This window comes from Phyllobates terribilis, unplaced genomic scaffold (genome assembly GCF_046119375.1).
Source record: "Phyllobates terribilis strain yellow unplaced genomic scaffold, ASM4611937v1 Scaffold_13__5_contigs__length_258822181, whole genome shotgun sequence".
NCBI classification, from domain to species: Eukaryota; Metazoa; Chordata; class Amphibia; order Anura; family Dendrobatidae; genus Phyllobates; species Phyllobates terribilis.
Genome location: NW_027362773.1, coordinates 31,970,426 through 31,976,773, shown reverse-complemented (window position 1 = coordinate 31,976,773; position 6,348 = coordinate 31,970,426). Strand labels below are relative to the sequence as shown.

The window sequence follows — 6,348 nt, the reverse complement described above, 5'->3', positions numbered from 1 at the left end:
CAAACCATGTAATAAAGTCTCCTTTTCATGTACAAATGCTTTAGTTTCTAATTGGTTGATATCATGACTAGTCCAGAGCTACAGAACCACATTTGCTGGGAGACTTTTCAGGTCAGGCGTACACCTAAGAGAGGTTCCAAATATCTCAGCTCCTAATATATAGAAACCGAGGTACTAAAAAATTACATGGTTTTTGCTGCATTGAGGCGGAGGTCACAGCCTGCTGTTTTAGGCTAAGTGCCCACGTTGCGGAACTGAAGCATATTTTTTACGCTTCTCCCTGGAGGGAAAATCGCATGCGGATTTTACATGCGTTTTTCCCGCCAGGTAGTAGCGTTTGTCAAGCGTCTTTGCATGCATTTCCGCATGCGGGTTATCAAGCACTTCTCCAAGTGATTTAAGCATCACTTGGAAAGTGCTTGACAACTTGTTCACACTATATAAATCCATGCAACCGGCATGGATTTATATAGTGTGACCAAGTAATAGTTAAAAAAAAGAATCAGAATGGTAAAAAATAAAAAAATAAAGTTTATACTCACCTTCTGATGCATTCTCGGCCCCGTCCGGAGTCTTGAGCGGCTCACGCTGTTGTGTGCAGGACCTGCGGTGACGTCATTGAGTCATGTGATGGGTCACATGACTCAGTGACGTGGCAGGTCCTTCACACAACAGCGCGACGGAGGGAAAACATCAGAAGATAAGTATAAACTTTATTTTATTCTTTTTTTTACAGATTCTTTGGTACCCAGGTCTGGATGAGAGTCTCCTCTCCTCCAGATTTGGGTACCATCCGCATGCGGAAACGCAAAATTAATGAACATGCTGCGGATTTTTGACCACAGCATATACGCTGCGGAAAAATCCGCAGCATGGGCATTGACATTGCGGAATGCCATTAGGGACCCTGGGGTGCGGATATACATGCGTTTTACAAGCGTTTACGCTGCGGAAATTCCGCTGCATATACGCTTGTAATACGCAACGTGGGCACGCAGCCTTATTGTTAAAGTGGTTGGTCGCTTTGTTAAAAATGTAGTCAAATAGGTTTATTTTCAAACATTATGGGACTTACTAATATAGTTTATTTTTCAATCTTAAATCCCTAGGTCTAATGCACATGTGTCGTCCCACAGAAGAGCCGCAGATGCCGTCAGTTAGGGGGCAGTTCCCAGGACTCCCATAAAGCGGCCACAGATTATTAATGTGCCCACTGGACTGGTTCTACAAATCAATTTGCATTTATTTTTATTGGGAGCTCTATTATTCCTTATGAATTAGGCTTCATTAGTGGTGGATACTGGGAAACAACATGTTATCATGTAACTGTATAGATATGTGAGGAAAGTAAAGAGGATTTGGAGCTTGGCATTAGAAGAAATGTGTCTACTTAAATGCAATGAAAACCTTAGATAAACATCCTTGTCCTAAAAACCACAAACAATTGAGACATTGTTCCCAGTATTATAACCCAATGGGGTAAATTATCTGACTCATCTGGTGGAAGAAGGATGTTCTACGTCCCTGGACATTAACCATTACACCTAGAGACAAGGTAGCCATCCTAAGAATCCGACACAGTCTCTCTGTTCAAGGAACATCCAAACTGGAGATTGCTGCTTTAGACCTAACTCCAAAAAGTACTTGGTTGGGGTGAAGAACAATGATAAGATATGAAAAAAAATAAGAAAAATTATTTATTTTTCATCATCCTAAATCATCTCCATTATCCACTGCTTCATTTCAAAAGACCAAGGACATTAGATGTTAGACAAATTCTTGGACAATAATTATAAGAAAGAGGTGGGAGTATTTTCCGGTCTCCAACATGGACATCAGCACGTTTCAAAACCTCCCACTAAAAATTCTGTATCTGGACAGAGAAGCTGTTCTTGTTTAAGTCGGTAATTTCAGTCCATGGTAACGTGGCACAATAACACTAAAGCAACACTGGTATAGATCTTCTGACACTTCTCCATAAATGACATAAGATTGATCCATCCACAAAGGTGCACACAACTGATATGTAACCTAAATAGACCATTCAAAGAAATAAAGTAAGCACCATGCCGTTGACGCAATGCTTTCATCTTAATTAGGTTACAGTAAAATGTCAGAGTCTTCTGGTGTTATCTCCTAAATGTCTTGGACCACTTGCCAAACTAATAACATAAAATTAGTATTTTAGTGTGTTGTGGCAAACATCTATCGACCTGCTGACTATATCCCACTAGTGAAGACATCCGCACGTCTTTTTATTCTGGCATACTCAAGAGTTGTGCTCAACATCCATGTAGTAAATCAGAATTCTCCTTCAATGTTTTTATTAATGCAAATCATTCTGGAATATAATCCCGAAAATAATTGAAATTTAAATTTCGACCATTCGCATTTAGAGCAGAATTTGCATAAATTTTGGGAATCTTTTCCATCAATTTGGATACATTTCTTTATTTGAAAGTCCCAGGAGAAAGGCTTCGTCTAAGTAGTTCATAGTAAAGTGTGTTGAAGACCAGGGCCGTTTCTTCATAACTGTCCCTGGTGGAAATTTTATAGCACGGATGCTTCAAGGCCTTAGAGAGTTTTTCCCCATCTTCAGTGGACACCATGCGATCATACTGGAGATCTTTCTTGCTCCCGACAATAACTATGGGGGGTTGCTCTGTTGCTCCTTTCTTATTGGCAGAGTGAATGTGATTAATTCAGAAGCATAATCTCATGACTTCATCAAAGCTGCAGCGATCTGTTACAGAGTATACCACTGCAAAACTATCGCCCCATTTAATTTTCTCTTCAATCTGAAGGGAGTCATCCTCCTTTAAAAAAAATAATTGTCATGCATTAAAAAAGAGAAAAGATGTAATTTCCTTTATTAAAATAAATATAACAAAAACAAAATCAATTTGGTAATATCATTTTCATACTGACCCACACAATAAAGTTAAAGGGTCATTCCACAAAAATCAATTTATTCCTAAATATGGGATAGCGGTTAAATTGCTGATTGCTGGGTGGTCCGACAGCTTGGACTGCCAAAGATCCCAAGATCGTGGCTCTGGAACCCCCAGAAAAAGGCACTGCAGTCCCATCCTGAACAAAGCAGAGATGTGAATGTGTTAAATATTAATTATGGATATTCATTTTATTCTTAATTCTGAGTTCTGTACATAAGATTGCATCAGCCATCATTTCTAGCCATGTTCTATTTCTGTGTGTATTTTTAGTTCACTACCATATGCGGAATGACCGGCCTATAAAAACCCATGTGAGATACAGGGGGTCTCTTGCCATTCCACAGGACACAGGATGAGGGTCTGTGTGTAAACCAGCTGCTGATGTAGGCCCCAGGAAACACGTTTTTTACCTGGACACATGGTGTCATCTGGACACACGTGCTGGACACAGACAGACGCAATCTACTATCGAGAATCCCAGGAAAAGATGGGTGAATCTCAACTATTAAGCTAAGTATGGACAAATGGACAATCACTTTGTAACTAATTATTGTATGTACCTTCTGCAATAATTCTTTTTAATGGACAACCCGAGAATAAATAGATACATTTTTTTATAAGAATATCTTGATATTGATACTTTGAGATGTCCTCGATAGAGAAAAAATACAGAAAGAAGTATTTATTTTACAGTATGTGAGGCCCAGGCCCGGGACTGGTTATCTTGGTGTCTTAAGCAGATGAAGCCAATAGCGTCCCCCCCAAGCAAAGGAATGGGTTAGGAACTATGGTAACAAGACCCCTAGTGCAGCACCTCCCCCCTCTGAGTGGTCAGGTAACAAGCTCTGATGACCATTTCCACTGTAATTGTTATTTTTTTCACCAAACTTGCCAGCAAAAGTGAAAAATGATGGTGTACTTTAGGGGAGCGCAATTTCAAAATTATAGAATCATTCATTGTTTGTGTGCACCATTTACACAATACAAGGGACAAATAGCGATATTCATCCCTGATATCCTATATGTTAAATGTCAGACCCAGACTCGGGAAGGCAAGAGGTAGTGCCCTAGATGGGTGCCTACCCTGCCTACCACTCGCCCCACCCCCAGGTAAAACCTTTGCTTTACTTCCTGGCATATATCTTTCATGTCTAGTATAGTAGATCACTCACTTGGCTGCACACGAAGATAGACACAGGTAAGCCGTCTCTTGTAGGGGCAGAGATTTGCCTGCTGAGAGTTCAGCAACTCCACATGGTTCAGGAACAGACTCAAGCTCCCTTCTGGAGCTTACTTCTCCAAATATTGAACCCTGAATGCCTCAGCTGGCCGAGTATTTAAACTCCCCCAGACCACACACTGAGGCGGGGAGATATGGTGAATGGTCTCCCACCCTTCACAATAGCCATTCACAAAAAACACTCCCTTTTAGTATATACTTAACCCCTCTCAGCAAATAACATGCTGGAGGAAATGTAATGGTTTTAGTTCACTGACGCCAACAGCCTCGGGGAAACATATCTCCCCTCCAGCACTTTACCAGTGACTTTGTCACACTAAGGTGGTTTAGAATTAATTCAGCCTTTCAGAGTTAATATATTGTGATCGTGTTCTATACTTATGACGCGCCCCCTGGGCCGTGGGGTACTCGGTGCCGGGCCAGTAGATGCTGGGGGATGTCACAGTGGTGGTGACCCGGTCCGTGACCCAGGGCGGTCATTCAATAGGGGATTATTTACAGGGGATTTATGTACAAAGTTTGTGACGCCACCTGTGGTATGCGGCTAGGGGAGCCGCCACTGTGGAGCAGGTCCTCTGGAGCTGATGTTACTGCAACAGGGATGGTGTGGCTCTCCACAGGTAGAGCTTAGCTCCAGGGCAGTGTAGATGTTGTAGGTTGTGCTGGGTGTTGTAGTGCAGGGGCTTATGGCGCAGCAAGAAACACAGAGACAAGGAAGTGCAGTCCTCAGGGTCTATACTCACAGTTATTGCAGTCCAAGTTACAGACGCCAAAGTAACTTCCCTCGCCGTGCTGCGCTTACTCAGTGAGGGGCTCGGTCCACCCTCAGATATCTCTGAAGTACTTAGCAGGACCCCTTCTGTGTCTTCTCTCTGGCGTTCTCCCTGCACCTCATACCAAGTGTCCCAATCTGGTACATGCGGGCCTTGTCGGGCGATGTCTGTTCCGTCCCCTGGGTCCTCTATAGCTACATTCTTGGTGAGACTGATATGGACTGTTGGCTGCAGGACTTGAAATACTGCAGCCTCCGGTTTCTAGTTGAGACATAGAGTTCTCTGCTAGTTGAGGGACCGGTACCCTTTGTGTGGCCTGATCCCTCCACCTACTGGTAGATTTGGGAGTACGGGTGGCCTCCAGCACTGCCCGTACCCCTGGGGTCCCTTCTTCCGTTCCTGGAGCCCTTCCTGCTCCCTCTCCTCTTTCCTCAGTCCTGGGCCTCTCCTCAGGCCCTCTGCATGAGCAGAGCTCCTGCAGAGCCCTGCTCCACTCCTCTCACTGTAGACTGTTCTCTCTCTCTGTTCACTGTTCTGAGCCCACTTTCTAAGATGGCTCCTCCTTTTATACCTTCCTCTCATGTGCTCCCCTTAGCTACTTCCTCCACCCACACCCACTACATAGTTCCTGCCCCCAAGCGAGGGACCCGGGACTGTGCTTTCCCTTAGGAGCAATCTCACCCTACGCCCACTGCGGGTATGTGTTGGATGCAGGTGTTAGGGTCCTGAGCTGTACTCCTTCCTTACCTGAGAGTGAGATACCACACCTCTGGGTGACATGCAGTACCTCTGTGGCGACCGAACCCTCAAGGGCGCCACACTTACATTTTGACACATCTTTCAGCTGTCATGCACCAGCGTCAGAAATGTAATCCAGTAATGGATTTATCTACATTTCTGTCATAATTTACAGTGGCATGTAAAAGTTTGGGCACCCCCTGTCAAAGTTACTGTTATTGTGAACAGTTAAGCAAGGTGAAGATGAAATGATCTCTAAAAGAGCTAAAGTTAAGGAGGACATATTTCCTTTGTATTTTAGCCCCCCCCCCCCCCAAAAAAAAAATATTGTAATTGTTTACATTTTAAAAATTACAGAAAGAAAATAGGCCGATGCAAAAGTTTTGGCACCATGCATAGTTAGTACCTATTAGAACCCCCTTTTGCAAGTATCACAGCTTGTAAACACTTTTTGTAGCCAGACAAGAGTCCTTCAATTCTTGTTTGAGAGATTTTCATCCATTCTTCCTTGGAAAATTCTTTCAGTTCTGTGAAATTCCTGGGCCATTTTGCATGCACTGCTATTTTGAGATCTAGCCACAGATTATCCATGATGTTCAGATCAGTGGACTGTGAGGGCCATTGTACAACGTGTGGATTGTGG

At 43.3% G+C, this 6,348-nt stretch overlaps 1 pseudogene; it reads right to left on the bottom strand.

Annotated features, from left to right (window-relative positions):
- Positions 1-2,149: 2,149 nt before the first annotated feature.
- On the bottom strand, positions 2,150-5,804 carry LOC141174487 (ras-related and estrogen-regulated growth inhibitor-like; annotated as a pseudogene).
- Between the last annotated feature and the right edge of the window lie 544 nt (positions 5,805-6,348).